The following is a 17,385-nucleotide window of genomic DNA, read 5'->3' on the forward strand; positions in this document are numbered from 1 at the left end:
GTTATTTTAAGATGCCAGAAATACTAGGCTTATATTAAGAAAATGGAATACTCAAGGAATGTTGTCCTCTTTCAATTTTACTTTGATTACTACTCTAATCTAGAGCCCTTTGGGTATTTGCAGTTTGGATTCTTGAATTATGTGACCCAGAATTTTCCTGTCATGAATACTCCTCTGGAAATCCATGGAGGCAGAACACCTTGGTTTGAGTCCTCCTGACTCTTTCATTGATTCTCACTGGGACACACCATTTGATAATTAACTTTATTGAACCTCAGCTATCAACTGCAAAACAGAGATGATGATATTGATCTACCTTACAGGGCTATACAAAACTTAAATAAGATAAACTATTAGAAAATGCATAAGGTGTTAACTTTAGAATTATCTCCAGAAATGGAGAAATCTTACTTTTTCCATGTAATGTTCAGGTAAGAAGGAAGGCAGAAAGCCTTCCCTCTGAAAGCAAAGGCCAGTGTACAGTTACAGTTAGGATAATCCCATACTTAATTTCTTTAGAAAGGATGCTTGTCTTTTATGTTTGTAATTATTACTGTTGGTCCTCCAAAAACAGATGCAAATTAGATCAATGACTAGAATTTGGAGCCTGGTGGTATGGAAAAGCATAAATGACACAATGGCTTGTGTCCGGCAGCTGTCATTTCTGAACTGATACATTGTTATCAGTGCTGGAAAAAAACACATGACATCTACTGACACTGATTAAAGCTGATTTTCCCCTGAAATGCTCTCTCACATCTATTGCACAGTAATGAGTCATGCCCAATGTCAGCCTTTCACTTTCTAAGTACACATCCTTGGATAGGCTCCAGCCGGGCTGACATCTGAAATATAATGAACAATGCCATTCTAAATTGCCAATAAATGTAAAAGTAAATGTGTGAGGAGCCATATGGAACTTGCTATTGTGCTGGATGCTACAATACATTGTTGAGCATTATTTAGCAGTGGGAACTGTGTACAGTAACGGATGGGTGACATAATTCTCAGTGTGAAAGCACCTTGAGCAAAAAAGGCAACTTCTGAAATAATAATCATATAAAAATGTCCACGTGCACTTCCAGACCATAGGAATACTCTGCCAGCTTCTGTGATATATAGCCTAGGCAGGATTAGAAGATTTCTAGGTAGCTAGCTGCCTTTTGAGTCAAGTTATCTGCCATCCCCGCAGTTTCTTCTCTGGGCCAGCCACTAGGCTAAACACTTGTGAAGCAGTTTCTGCTCTCAAGAATCCCATTCTGCAGAGAAGAAGACAAACTTAAACACATTATTACAATAGAATACAAGAAGTACATTGTCTGAGAAGTGTCCATGGTGCAATGAAAGTGAAGAGAAAACAGCTGTTTAATGAGGTGCTATGAGAGGAGGAAAAGGAAGAGATTGACAAAGGAAACAATAATCAAAGACTTTGGATATGGAATATTTCATAGGGGAAGACTAGGGGAAGGGGTTTTTTGGCAGAAAGCATATAATATGTAGACGCAAGGTGGGGTGAAATATGGCCTCTGTGCATGGCAGCCAGCAGTCTGGATGGCTGCAGCTTGGGAGCCCACGGGGAAGGGATGAAAACTGAGACAGAGCAGGAGCCAGATTACAAACATATTTGAGAGCTAAAGATAATATATAGTAAATTTAACAGAATTTTGAGATGTTTCCAAAAATTATCAAGCATGTAGTAATGTTGGTTAGCCCATAAAAATGCACCTTGCAGATCTCACATTGTCTAGTGAGACTTTTCACTTTTTTAGGTGTATAATGTGTCACTGGAGCCTCCTAGTTCCCAGAGACCCAGTGATGTTCTCTTGGCAAGAATATTCCTACTTTTCTTCTGACACAGAAGCCCGTGGAATGAGTGATTTGGTAGAACTTCATCAAGAAGAGTAAGGTAATGTCCATCAATCAGGAGACTGGTTAAATATTTCAGGGTACATTTTAAAATGTAGTACTCATTGCAGTTAAAATGGATGAGGTAGTTCTTTACACATTGACTTGAAAAGATGATCAAAACATGTTGCTAAGTTAAAAAATAGATTTAAAAGATGTGTACAAAGTATTGTAGGAAACACACCACAATATTACTATGACTCTTCTAAGGAGTATGCCTGAGTAAGATGGAGATTTTATTTTTGACTTTATATATTTTTGCTTTGCTTATTTGTGTTACAATGAGCTTATATTATTTTACAATTTTCACACTCCCCCTCCTCCCAAAACACAAGAGAACACAGTATAGAAAGAGAAGCGAAAAGGTAAAGGTGCGATATTCACACACACACACACACACACACACACACACACACACCCTTCTGCTTGGAATTCTTTTGATGAGATGACTCCAAACAACCACTCAACAAACTCCTTGGCTAATGATTTTTTTATTGACTTGATTTAATGTATGGTTAAATTAATCCAACTGCCTGGTTGTTTTGGATCCAGAGAAATAAAGCCCATGTTTCTTTTACCCCATGGATTTGTTTTCTTTAGGCCCAGCTAGGTCCGCTAGTAATTTTTCCTGTAATAAAACTGTATCGACATAAGACCTCTCATTTTTCAAATTACATTTTAAAAAATTAAGGAAATTGAGGTGAGGCTGGAGGATAGATTCTGATGCCTTATGAATTAAAGTGTTAAAGGTAGGATGGGGAAGATTTCCTGAGTGCTATGAGTTAAATCCCTTCACAAGTATTCTTCAAATTAAGCCTGCTAGCAAACTTTGGTGTATGTATGTTAGTCTCTGTTTTAACAATAAAGAGGGGTTAAGTAATAAATTAAGATGACACCTAGTAAGTGACAGATGTTTTGGGATTTTAAAATAGGTCTATGTAGACAAAAACAGGCATACATTTCATCAAGATGAAAACTGGTTCTAAAGAAATTCATCATAAGTATCAACCCAAGATATCTCAGTAGTCAAAATAACTTAGCAAGGAGAAGGATGCCCATGGAAATAAAATAAACAAGCTACAAAGGGTATGTCCAATCCCATTATGTGCTGAAATCTGTTCCTCCTTCACATCTTGGCTTTTTTTAGGTACAACATAAAATAATGTCTTGAACTGAATTAGAATGGACTGTTTACACACAAATATTAGTATTTTGGTCATGGATTTTTAGGACAAGCCTCTCTACCTCCCAGAAGCTCTTAGTCATCTTCAGGCTGCATCCTTGGGGAGCCACATTCGATGACCCTAAGTCTGCTTCTCTGATTCTGTTGTTCCATTTGTCTCTTCTTAATAGTTGAAGCCAATTTGGATTTGAGATGGCTGGGTTCACTGCAGAGATTAAAGAATAATTTTGTTTACTCTTAATTCAAATGAACCCTGGAGCCTCATTAGTTATTTCAGTCCTAAGGCTTTGCTCCAGGAAAGAAACAGGAGATTGTTTTCAGACTCTGAAAACTATAAAGCACAGATCTGGTGTCCTCCCATCCTTTCAATTCTCTTCCTTTTCTTCAACCATCAATAAACAAGACAGGCTCAAAAGTACTGTTAGTGGTTACAAGATTCAATTAGAGTGAGGGAATTTCTTGGGAAGAAGGGATTTGAATTACTTGGAAGAAAAGGAGGGTTGAAGACCCTTAGGATCCTGGAAACAATAGCTGTGGACTGTCCAGAATAAGTTTTTAAAAGTGACATTGTGGGGGCATTATGTGGCCAGACTAATAATAATAGAGATTAATGAGATTCTTAACCTCTTGGGCTTCTGGAAGAATGACACCAAGCATGTTATGGATAATTGGCATGGACGTGCAGGGAATGGTGCTTCACCAAAAGGAATTTGTGGTCTTACCTATAAATTCCCTTGAAAATCTTTTTGAAGAATGCCACCTTGAAACCCTCTCCTATTCCTTTTTCCTTCAGTACTTAGGTATGTGTGGAATTATCTCCAGCATTGGAACTAACTGGAGTGTCTTTACTTGAGTGTCACGTGAAGATGTTGGCTTCATTTGGCATCCATATTGCATGAGAAACACATCCCATAGTATACTATATTTGCTCTTTATGTAAGGAGATGCTCTCACTCTGAGAACAGACAGGAAGTGAAACTCACTAAAGGAATAACTGATGCCTCTTCTGGAGCACAGCTTATTGAGTGTAATAACTCACAGAACTGCCCCTGAGATTTAATATTTTAAAAAAACATTATTGTAGGGGCACCTGGGTGACTCACTCAATTGAATGTCTGACTCCTGATTTTGGCTCAAGTCATGATCCAGGGTTGTAGGATCAAGCCCCACATTGGGCTTCATGCTGAACATGGAGTCTTTTAAGATTCTTTTCTCTCTCTCCCTTTGTCCCTCCCCAGCTCACGTGAGCACGTGGGTGCTCTCTCTTTCTCTCCTTCAGAATAAAAACATTAAAAAAATAAGAAAGCATATTACTATGAAAAATGTAAAACATACACAAGAGTAGAAAAGGGAATATAAGAAACCTTTATCACTCTGCTAAAACAATCACCAGCTGCCTGACAATGCTATGTAAGTTGATATCCTTATATTTTTCTTTGGATAACTATATGCAGGTGAATTTTTAAAATTTAAATTTGTGAGTGGCATACATTCATCAGCCTGCATTTTAATCATTGGAAAAAAAACTACGCTGTGATCATATTTGAAGCTCAAGCCTGTGGCCCCAGGTCATACCAATTTTAGTAACATTTATAGATTTTCTACACTTATGTAATATCTTGAAACTGGAGGTAGGGAGGAACCCAAGCTGAATTTCCTCAGATGCTAAGAATATAAAAAGACCATATGTAAAGGGATCCCCCGACAATTATCTTTAAATAAAGGGGAAAATCTTTGTAGCAGGCTGATTTCCCCCCTCTCTCCTCACACTGTTTACTCCATTCTCTGTCACTAAAAGGAGTGCAAAGAAGAAGGCTTTATCTTTTCTTTTTCTCTCTATAAGCCTAATTTGAAAGGTGGATTTTGAGCTCATGTCCTTAGTGTCCAGATGAACACTAAGACTATGACCCAGATCAGTCTTTTCTCTTTTTAAATTTATCCTAACCCTCTCATCAACCTAAAGCCACTGACAAAAAAATGTTTAAGTAGCTGTTAGTATAGTGTATAGAAAATATTTTATAAAATACCGGCAGTACAAGAATTTGAATTTGATAACCCTTTTAGTATTCCTATGTGTTCTATTTTGAATAGTCAGTGAGCTTTCCTGTTGCTTTGTCAGGATATATTTTGTCCTTTAGAAATTGGATTCCATTCATCTCTATGCTACACTTTTATAATTTGACTCTGGGATTTTTCTAAAAATGGTTAAATGTATGTTTTACAATATTGAAGTTCTGTGAATGGTTTTAACTATATTTCCTAGGCTAAGACAGGATAAGGATTCTTTACCAGGGGAATATTATCACTTCAAGCTGATGTCTTTAAGTGAGCAGGCAAGAAAATAATAATAATAATAATAAAGAGGAAATGCACCAAGTATTCATAGGCAATGCTTCTAAAAAACATAACCACTTCACCATTGCTCAACATGTAACTTGCAAGATGTCATAGAGATCAATATTACTGGACTGAAAACTCATGAAAAATGGAGATATCTTAGTTCAATCATCCATGTGTTCATTATATGCAAAAAGGAAAACAACCTTTATAACCACATGCCTGAGACCTTAAGCATTTACTGAAATGGAACAGAAACAGCAAGGCCCAGGGCCTCCAGAGCAGTTGGATTAGAATGGGAAAATTTTCTCATTGAGATACTATAGGTAAGCCATCAAAATGGCAAGGTTTGAATGGAATAATGCACATCATCAGGAAAGTAAAACAAAAAATCCCCCAAAACATAGCACATGTAACCACAATATACGCAAATGTATTTATTTATAAATCTTAAATGCACCCTATAAATTATGCACTATGAAACGAATTTAAAAGGATAACATAAATAAAAATATAAATTAGAACATTTACATTTTCTTCCCAATGAGCATGTTGAACAACACCCTGGAAGAATGTACCTTACCTTGCTGTTCCTTGTTGTAAAAAATTCTTTCATGCTCAAAAACAGCACTCCCTCTGGTTTTCTAGATAGTTCCATTATTAACCATATCATTTGATCAAGGAAGTATTGAAATCTATGGCTCAAAAGTTTTGCAACGGATAGAAGTTTAGGCTACTATATTACCTTCATGAATTTGTTTTTCCAGGTAAAATTAGCCCTCTGAATAAAGTAGAAACATCTCAGATGTGTGTATTTCAAATAGTCTCAGTCAAAAAGGACAGCTTTTAGGGCCTGGGGTTCCTGGGTGGCTTCTGGACCTTTGCTGTCATAAAAAAGGATGTAAATGAAGGATAGAAAGCCCATGTGTTGAAGCTTGTCTTACCTGGGCTCTGTTTTTCTTCCCCTCAGTGCAGCTACCATGATTTCCCTGCATGCTGTGGGCATCATTTCTAGAAAAAAGCCAATATTGCTTTAAGGAGTTCCTGATTCCTCACATCATAGCCCTTTGCCTTCACCTTCCCCAAACCACCACAGAACTTCTTAAAGGCTCTATGTTCTGCCTTCTCTCCAGGTTCAAGTGGACACTAAGTGACATAGAAGGATTAAAGTATCTCATGCTTTCCATTCTTTAAAGAGATGGTTGCATTTTTAGTTCCCTTCTTTCAAAAGGAACTGGAATGTTTGAATTTGAAATATTGTAATAGATGGTATAATTTTAGTTCACTGCTTTTTTCCCATCAGGTTAAAAATATCTTTCAAATAATATTCTTCTCATTGGATTTTCTTAGTCTCAGATTGTCTCAAACCGAAATTTGGAGGCTTTTATTAGTTGATAGTAGCTCCTTACTATTAATCATGCTCTTTGATATATACTAAATTTGACTTGATTTATTGAGAGATTGATACCAATGACCTTAGAATGAATAAAAATCATAATCATATTTAATACTGATGCCTGGTTATCATGCTAGCTGCATATTAATAACCTGATGGATTTGATGATGCATTTTAAGTTGAAATATTAGAGATTTTTCTTTTGTTTGTCTGATTCTATGTTTTCTCGTGTGTCCATTCTATTTCCTTTTCTTTAAGACAGAGGTTTCTCTAATTTATTCCTAAAAACACACTTCTTATCTTTTTTATTGAAGTATGCAGGTAGCTATGCATAGTAAACCATATTTCTCATTAATTTTCAAACTTTGCTTTCTGAGTGAAGAGGTTTGGAGTCCATGATGGGATAGGACTTCATTAAAATCCTGGTTTTTATTCTCAAATTTAAATTTTCAAATGCTTTTCAGCTACATCTCAGTTATGTCTATTAAATCTGATACTTCTTTTCACCCTTAATAGTGCTGAGATATTTATTATACTTATATAAAGTATACGAAAACTGGAGACACTCCATGGTATTGAAAACTGGGAATTCTGACCCAATATGCATGATGAGTCTTAGATTTGACCTGGCTTATTTGGAAAGCTACTCTGTCAGCAAAATTTGTCTGCCAAGTGAGAACAAGAGGCCTGGCATTGTTTTCAGAGGAATTCAGCCTGTTTTCAGAATGTGAAAACATTCTCATCTAGAGGCTAGAGATTTTAATGACTAAGGTATTTGCCCAAAGATAAATGAATTGAGTGCAATGGAGAAGGAAGTTGTGTAAATATTTTAGATTTGCAACATCCTGTATTTATCTGTTAAATTTTTATTGTTACTTGTCACCCTCATAAAAGCACTGCATTTTATTCATTTGAAATTAAAATCATAGTGGCTGTCTCTAGTAAAAAGAGATTGAGTGAGATGGGCACCTAGTAGGTCTTAGAGATTGAGCTTACAATATCCATTCAGCTCTCAAAAGCCAATCATGGGATCAGAGTCACCTTGTCAATGATTGGTTTAGAAATAGAAAAATGATCTATTCTTGGTCAATGAGACATGAAGGAGACCATTACGAGAGGGCCTCAGAAATATTTTCTTGCTTTTAAGTAGTAAACATGGAGGAAGACACTTCTTTTCTACTTGCCCTGGACATTGTAGTATCTGCACACAATGGCCAGAATCACTGGAGCCCGCTTGCTGTCAGCCTGAGGTTGAAGCACACATAGAAATGAAGGAAGAGCTAAGGTGTTGGAGAAGCAGAGACCAAGTTTTCACACCTCCCTTCTGATGCTATTCTATCTCAAGGTTTGCAATGTGAGCTATTCATTTTTGTTCTGTTTAAGCTGGGGTTAATTTTCTGTTCCTTGCAAATGTGAAAACATCTCTGATTCAAATAGATCCAAGATCTTGATCCTCAATTAACTGTCTACTATTACCTGTAACTATCAACGGAGAGATGCAAAAAGAAAAGAAGGCCAGGTAGATGTATGCTAGATAATCTAAAGAGAAGTATATGGCAGATTCTTTTTGTCCAGACAAGGAGCATACATAAACAGCCTCATTTTCCTATACATCAGTAGTTCTTATGTGTGTTCTAAAGACCCTTGGCAGTCTGGTAATACCAACAGACCACTTTAAGATAAATATTTTTAAATTATTTTTTAAAAAGCATGTAACCACAAATATTATATTGCAATAGTTATCAAAATATGTTAAAAAAACTAAATTTGTGGTGTATATTACACGTGCTTCTTCATCAATGTTTTTTTATGAAAGACTTATTGCCAAGTCACATAGCTACTATAATTTCAAAGTAGTAAATAAAAATATTTCAAGATATCTGCAAATATTAAGTGATATAAAAAATCAACATTTCCTGGGGCGCCTGGGTGGCTCAGTTGGTTGGGCGGCCGACTTCAGCTCAGGTCATGATCTCGCGGTCCGTGAGTTCGAGCCCCGCGTCGGGCTCTGTGCTGACCGCTCAGAGCCTGGAGCCTGTTTCCGATTCTGTGTCTCCCTCTCTCTCTGACCCTCCCCCATTCATGCTCTGTCTCTCTCTCTCTCAAAAATAAATAAACGTTAAAAAAAAATCAACATTTCCTATTTTATCATGGTCACAGTTTTTGTTAATACTTCTGTGGATTATTACCTTCAGTTCATAACTGAAGAAAATACTTAATTTTAGTTACAGTTAGTGAAATAATAATATACTGATTTTATTATCCAATTTATAAGCCCTCTAAATTCTATCCAAGGGTAACTTGTTTAGGAACCCCTGTTCTTACCTTTAAAAAAAATATTCTAATCCACTTTGAAGACAGACTTTTTTGTTTTGTTAATTGGGCCCACATACATAACATTAGAACCGCAGATGTGTATACATGTATCAAATATAAATTAGGATTGCTACCACCTCAACTCTTGGACATTTATCTTCAAAAACCTTCTAGCTACTTTTTTCTTATGATGTTAGTTGGGGATTTTCTAGACATTTACCAAAAAAAAAAAGAGAGTTTTGTTGTTATTCGTGGAGAAAATTCCAATTTTTCAAAACTATTTTTCTTTCTGTATAATCTAATATTGGAAAGTTACATGAGTATTGCTTGGAAATAAGCTCTTTGACTAGGTGTTATTGCTAATCTTGGCTAGAACAACAACAACAATAAAAAGGTGAAATTTGTTATCTGCTAAAATGCCTATCCTGACAATCATGATTTCCATTTTATTGGTCCAAACCTCAAATGTAATTCTCTAAAAATCATTTGCAGTTTCACTCTGCATCAACTTAAAAATCTAGAAAGTGAGAAAACATATTTTATGATTTTGTAGAGTTTTCTCACAAAGCTCTATATTTAATTTAAAAATAGGGGCGCCTGGGTGGCGCAGTCGGTTAAAGGTCCGACTTCAGCCAGGTCACGATCTCGCGGTCCGGGAGTTCGAGCCCCGCGTCAGGCTCTGGGCTGATGGCTCAGAGCCTGGAGCCTGTTTCCGATTCTGTGTCTCCCTGTCTCTCTGCCCCTCCCCCGTTCATGCGCTGTCTCTCTCTGTCCCAAAAATAAGTAAACGTTGAAAAAAAAAATAAAAAGAAAAAATAATTTAATACTAGATAGATATCCCCTACCCTCATTCCAAACTCCCATTGAGAAAGCATTTCACTTGGGTTCTGTCCTTCAGCATATCCCAGTAAACTTTGCAAAATGTTCGCATCTTTTCATTTCAAATAGATTTGATGTACAAAAAGTGGTGGCTTCTTTTCATTGAGTAGATAAATTAGTGGAACTATGGAAAAAAATATGAGTGACAGGGTCTAGAGGGCCTGGAGGGCAAATATATATATAATATATACATATAATCATATACATATATATGATATATACATATATACATATATGTATATATGATATATATGTATATATCTCTCCATATATATGTGTGTGTGTATATATATATATATATATACACACTTGGCAAATATAAATATGTATTTGGCATATACATACATACATATATATGGCAAATATATGTTATTATATTATATTTGTATTATAGTATAGTGTAGTATAGTATAGTATTGTATTATAATGTGTGTGGATAGTTGGAACGATAGATAAGCAAATTGCCCTTGAGCAATGTTGTGATGTAGCAGTGCTTCAAGCATCCACCCTTTATAAAAGTAGATGTATTTTTAACAATAAGATTCATTTGCAGTGAGCAGTTTGATGTTTCAATGTTGTCCATCAGTGTAACTTTTCTATTAATTGAACTCTCATTGTTAGTGGAAGCTGTAAGAAACTACTGGAGGATAGTCTCCTTGGGGTTTTTATTTGATCAAGTCTTCATCATTTCCTGAAATGGCTAAGCCTCATTAATAGCTACTACTCCTTTCAAAAGAAGCTGCCCTGTTTCTTCACCTGGAGCTTATCAGACTTCGATAATGAATGATGTGGAGGAAACTGCTAGGCATTAGCATTAGAGTCATCATTAGAGACAAGATTATATCGTTAAAAATTATTACAGCCAGAATGAAGATGAGGATAACAGAGGAATATAAGAGGTAACAGACTCGCTTGAAAGAAACATAAAAAATTGGGTGAAATGGAAGCCTTAAAGTTTTCAACTTCTCAAAAGACTGAATTCAATTGATTCCTTTTTTTTTTTTTTTTTTTTTTTTTTAGGTTAAGGTTGATACCATACTCAAGATCTGCTTTGAGGATGAAGCCATGAAATTCAATTCTATTTATCAAGTATTTATTCATTTGTGTATTTATTTTTCAAGTAATTTTTGTTATAAAAACAATATGTGGTAGAACTTCCTCAATCTAATAAAGGGCATCTAGGAAAAAGAAACCCACAGTTAACATTGCATTTAATAGTAAGAAAATGAATGTTTTCCTCTTAAGATTATGAGCAAGACACTCTTGCCACTTCTATTAAATATTGTACTGCAAGTTCTAGCCAGTGCAGGAAGACATAAAAAGGATACAAAAGGCATACAGATTGGAAATGAAGCAAAGCTATCTCTATTCACAGATAACATGATTTTTTATATAAAAAATCCTAAGGAATCCACTAAAAAAACTATTACAACTAATACACAAGTTTGGCAAGTTTGCACAATGTAAGAGCAATATACAAAAATCAATTGTATTTCTATACAATGGCAATAAATCTCTGAAAGTAAAATTAAGAAAATAATTTCATTTATAATACATAAAAGTATAAAACATAAAAACATAAAGCCTGAACTCTGAAAATTATAAAATATTGTTAATAAAATAAAAAAAGATTAAATAAATGGAAAGGTATCTCATGTTCATGGATTAGAAGATTTAATATTGTTAAGATAGAAATATTCCTCAATTTTATCTACCATTTCAGTGCGACCCTAGCATGACTTTTTATAGAAATCAACAAGATGATCATAAATTTATATTTAAATGCAAGGGACCAGGGTGTCTGGGTGGCTCAGTTTGTTGAGCATTAGACTCTTGATTTTGGCTCAAGTCATGCTCCTAGGGTTGTGGGATCAAGTCTTGCGTCGGGTTCCATGCTGATTCTCTCTCTGTCTCTTTCTCTCTCTCCCTCTGTCCCTCTCCCCCATTCATGCATGCTCTCCCTCTCTCTAAAATTAAAAAAAAAAAATTAAAGGGACCAAGAATGGCCAAACAATCTTTATAAGGAACAAAGTAGAATCACATTTCTCAATTTTAAAATTTACTACAAAGCTGTAGTAATAAAGACATAGTGGCATTAGCATAAAGATAGACATTTAGATAAATTGGATAGAATTTGGAGTTCAAATATAAAACTGCTTGTGGTCAATTGATTTAAAAAATGCTGCCAAGATTATTAAATTAAAAAAAAGTCTTTCCAACAAATGGTTCTGAGCTGGATATCCATATGCAAAAGAATGCAATTGGACCTTACCACACACAAAAATTAACTTAAAATGGATCACAGACCTACCAAGGCCTAAAACTATAAAACTCTTAGAAAAAAAAAAAAACACACAGAGTGAGTCTTCACAAATCTAGGTAAGGCAAAGCCTTCTTAGAACATTAAAAGTGCAAGAGAAAGAAACCAATGATTGGATGCCATTAAAATTAAAAATGTTTGAGCAAGACAGCAGTGTAGAAATTTCTGGCACGTATCCCTTCCCAGAAACAGCAATCTGAGCAACTATCCACATGCCAAAGGAAAAAAGAAAAGAAAAACAGACAAATGAAAAACCTTCACAAGGGGTAAAGATTCCAGGTGAAGGATTAAAGCACGTGGTAGGAGGATAGAACTAAGAAAAGACATAGTAAAGAGGGTAGGAAAAAAAGTTTCACATTATCTCCATCGCTCCTCCCCCAAACCCAGGCAGTCCAGTGAAGAGAAAGACACCCTGTCCATGGGGAAAGGTGCATCAGGTAAGCACCGACTTCATCACAGACCCAGCACTACACCCACATCAGCTCTCACAGTCCCAGGAGGCTCCTGTGAACATAGGATCCTGGGCCACTCAAATGCCAGGCCAGCACCCCATAGATCTAGACTCTAGACTGGTTTACGTGGACCAAGGCTCTTGATCTACCCCAGTGCCAAGCCAGTACCTTATAACCTCAGTCTTCAGGTTAGCCCTCACAGACCCAACCTCCAGGCTGACCCCATGGGATCAGGCTACACTCACTTCTGTGGCCCCAAACTCCAGGCTCACTCTGGTATCAAGTTGGCTCCATTTATTCTCCAAGACCAAAATGAAAACCAAGAAAAAAAAAGGAATTATTATTTACTATTCTTTATACATTCTCTCCACTTACTTCATTTTATACCTTTGGTCATGCTATCCCTTACCTTGAAACATCTTTACCAACCCTCAATTCCACATAGCCAAATCTTAGCTATACCTCAAAGTTTTTCTTAAATGTTAACTCTTTCAGGAAGCCTCCAAGGCAAGAGTAGGAACTTTCTCATCTCTGAATACCTCTAGTACTTTATGGCTATTTTTTATGCCATTTACTACCTTGTATTATAGTTATTTTTCAGCCTGTTCTGATCCATTTCTTCTATTTCAGTTCCCAGTAATTGATACAGTAGCTAAGGGGCTTTATTTTGCCTGAGATTTTCTGTCACTTCTAATGTTCTATCAACAGTTCTTTTGTGTTTATTCTATGAAAGGATGTCTTTTGTTATTTCATGTATTTATTCATATTTTCTGTCAATTGTTTTACTGTGCCTTTTATTAATTATATAGTAGCACACAAATGAGTCTCATGTTTTGGCCTATCAAAATCAACAGTGAGATGAAGCCACCTGAATTTTCTTTGGGAAACTTACTCTTGTCCCAAGGAATCCTGTTGAGGTGAGTGATGGAATTCCAAAAAGGAACATAGAATGAGGAGGGAAACAATTCCCATTGTTTCATGCCTAGGACTAGATAAGAAATCATAGGGATGGTTTTCCTCTGCTGCCTTCTGAACTGAGGAATGATTTTTAAAGTATTTGCATACATTACAAATAAGAAGGAGAGCTTCCAGCTTCTAGCAATGCTTCTTCCCAACTAAAATGAATTCATAGAAAAGAAGACTGCGGCAGTATTTGCATTTCAGATTGACTAGCAGGCCTATCCAAACTTGTTCAGCTGGTCAGCTAATGCTGATGGCTTAAGACATCAATGTATTGTCAAGGAGAACTTATTACAATTAAATTCTCACACCCCACTCCCACCATGGCACGTACCTCATGGCCATAATCTGGATTTATAATACAGCTTTAGAACTGGGAATAATCTGGCTTCAAATAAAATATCTAGGTAACCTAAGAAAAATATTTCTTTCCATTTTGCAGTAATACAAACTTTTCATCCAAGTCCCATAAAACTCAAATCCTGCTACTTCTGTGCCAATCCATAGTTGAGAAAACTTGAGTTTTAAAGATTGGAAATGTACTGAGTTAGTTTTCCTGACACTGCAATTGGCTGTTTGCATGCCCATTAGGTTTACTTCCCAAATGTACTGTGAGTTCAAAATCACTTGTGCCCTGTGAATATAATCAGGAAATGTCACTGGGGCATGAAAGAGTCCAGGACAACAAAAGCTCACACACTGTAGCCTAGGGAACTTTATTTTGCATTTTTACTCCCTCCCAGTGGAGAATAAACTCCCAATTAGAAAAGGAATACTAGTATGAGAACTTTGTCCTATTTCATTTGCTTGGGTTTAATGCTTAAACCCATTAGATGCATTTGCTCACAGCAATTGTTGCTGACACATCTCAGAGTATAATCAAGTGAATTGATGTTTCAAAGTTAGTAGATAGTGATCAAGGACAGACTATACCTAAAGAATCAGTTTTCTGTGATGGGAAAGGGGAAGGTGGGTGTTAGTGCCCAGTTTTCCACAATTCACTAGTTCACTAGTGCAGCATGTTCAATCATGGGAAGCTGCTCCTTTATGTTTTTGTTGTTCTTGTTTGTTTGTTTTGTTTTTTGTTTGGGGTTTTTTTCTTTTGTTTTTTGCTTATAAAATTATTCTGGAAAAAGACAAACATTTACAAGATAGATAACCAAGGATTTCACTTTGCCTTCATGGATCCTACATAACCTAGTGATTCTCTACAGTTCTGAATTCAAGATTCCTTATGTTGCTATGGGGAAAACAATGAAGGTATAAATCATTAATATCTAAGCTCAAACCATAATCAACCCATTTTGGCCAGTTTATTCAAATACCTGCTTAGTCTAGTAAAAACTAGTACAGGTAAGTTACTTGCTCAAAGGTTTCCTTCCAAGTGAGGCTTACCATCAGAATACCTTGGGGAGGTTCAATAAAACATTCATATTCCTAGGCTCCACCACAGCCTTAGAATGAGAATCTTGAGGAATTTGGGTGATTAACATGCATATGTAAAAATCACCCTCAAAAAATTCTGACTTAGGGGCGCCTGGGTGGCTCAGTCGGTTGAGCGTCTGACTTTGGCTCACGTCATGACCTCGTGGTCTGTGAGTTCGAGCCCCGCGTTGGGCTCTGTGCTGACAGATCAGAGCCTGGAGCTTGTTTGGGATTCTGTGTCTCCCTCTCTCTCTGACCCTCCCCCGTTCATGTTCTGTCTCTGTTCTCTCTCTGTCATGTTCTCTCTCTGTCTCAAAAATAAATAAACATTCAAAAAAATAAAAAAAATTAAAAAAATAAAAAATTCTGATTTATAGCTAGTTCTGAGGACCAAAAAGTAAACCACCCTTCTTTAGCTACTGGTCTATGGATGTTGAAGAAATATCGCAGTGTTCTTATAGTTCCTTAAGTTTTGATTAGCTTATTCCTTTTATTGTTTATGAAGGAAGTAAAGTATGGCAAGTAATAAGTTTTCTAATTCAGTAAATTGATTGTTGCCCCCTGCTCCCTAATAGTCCACAACACTGCCTCATTTTCTGACATTCCAAACATACACTTTTTATCTTGTTATAGTGGCGTATGTAAGCATAATTAAAATATTGAAATTATTCTCTTCCTCAATGGTAAGTTGCTCAAAATTCAAATTTTTTATGCCCCTACAACATATTTTACAGTTTGAGGAGCTTACATTGTAGTAAAGATACAATAAAAAGTAAAAAAAAAAAAGATATAATTTTAAGTAGTGGTAACTGCCATAATAATAATAATAATAATAATAATAATAATAAAGCAAGATATGGAGATAAAAACTATAGGAATGATGGCAAGATTCAGGGAAGGCTTTTCTGAGGAGGAGACATTTCAGATAAGAAAACAGTACCTGTTATATTTTTATAACTGGAATAAATATTAATTGAATGAATGGATAATGATAAGGAAAGAAAGGGGAGGGTAAAAAGGGGAAGGTTATGAAGGGTAAGGTCTCATAAAAGTCTGTACTATGAGCCTATACAGAAATACAATTTTGATATGTCCTAGGAATGCCAAGAAGATCAGTATGACTGAAGACGTATCAGCTGAATGAATTAGGTGCCTAGTGATAGGATATAAGCTATGAGAAATAGGCTGGAGCTGAACAAAGTGGGCCTTGGAGGTCATGATGGAGTTTGGACTTTATTCTATGGACTGATGGAAAATTACTGGGGAACTTTAGTCAGAGAGGTGGTATGATTTGATTTATGTTATATAGAGATTGCTCAGGCTGCTGTGAAGAAATGGATTAAGGTATACAAAAGTAAAAGCACAGAGATCAGACAAGAGACCATTGCAGTGTTCCAGGACATGGCAGAGGTTGCAAACTTGGTGAAAAGAGCTCAAATTCTGCATATAATTATAAGGTTGCCCAATAGATGTTACTAATGGATTGGCTATGGAGGTGAAAGGAGAGAGGAGAGTCACCAACAACTATGTATTTGGCTTGAGAAACTGGGTAGATGGTATTACTGGTGAGCTCAGAAAAACTAAGGAGAAGCAGGGTGAGGAGGGTGAGGAACCCAGAGTTCTGTTTTGGACTTATAAGATCAAGATATCATCAGGCTTCAAGCCAGATGTTACTCCAGGCAGTTGGATTCACAAATCTGAGGCTCAGGGCTTTGGTTGGACAGAGAGGTTGAAAATTATCAGCATAGTACACATCTGAATTGGTCTTGCATCCTCCCGCCTGCTTTTCTGCTTTCTTTTCTCTAATCTCCATAATTATTCCCATATTCTCTCTTTCACTACCATTCTCACTGTTCCTTTGCCTCCTTTGTCCTATATGCATACTTTTAGAATAACAGGCCTCATTTTTTTCTATATATATTTTTTCACCATGGAATTTGTTACTTTCAGCTTAGAAATACATGTTCCCACCAGAAGATGTGAATCTACTGTTAAACTTGTCAAGTCACTACCCACTCTCTGGTCTTCAGTGTTTTCTTTGGTAAAGCAGATGACAGTAGATGGGGAGATAGTGGGATGCCCTGTGTCCCACTTTAAGCCTGTTAGATCTGATTCCATCATTGTTGTAGATGATAATGTTTAGATAGGATCACATTCAACAAAAGTGTGTATGAACAGAAATGGAAGTGTGGAATCCACTGGAGTCATTTTA

The sequence above is a fragment of the Puma concolor genome, chromosome D4 (genome assembly GCF_028749965.1).
Source record: "Puma concolor isolate L17-30 chromosome D4, mPumCon1.1.hap2, whole genome shotgun sequence".
Lineage (NCBI taxonomy): Eukaryota > Metazoa > Chordata > Mammalia > Carnivora > Felidae > Puma > Puma concolor.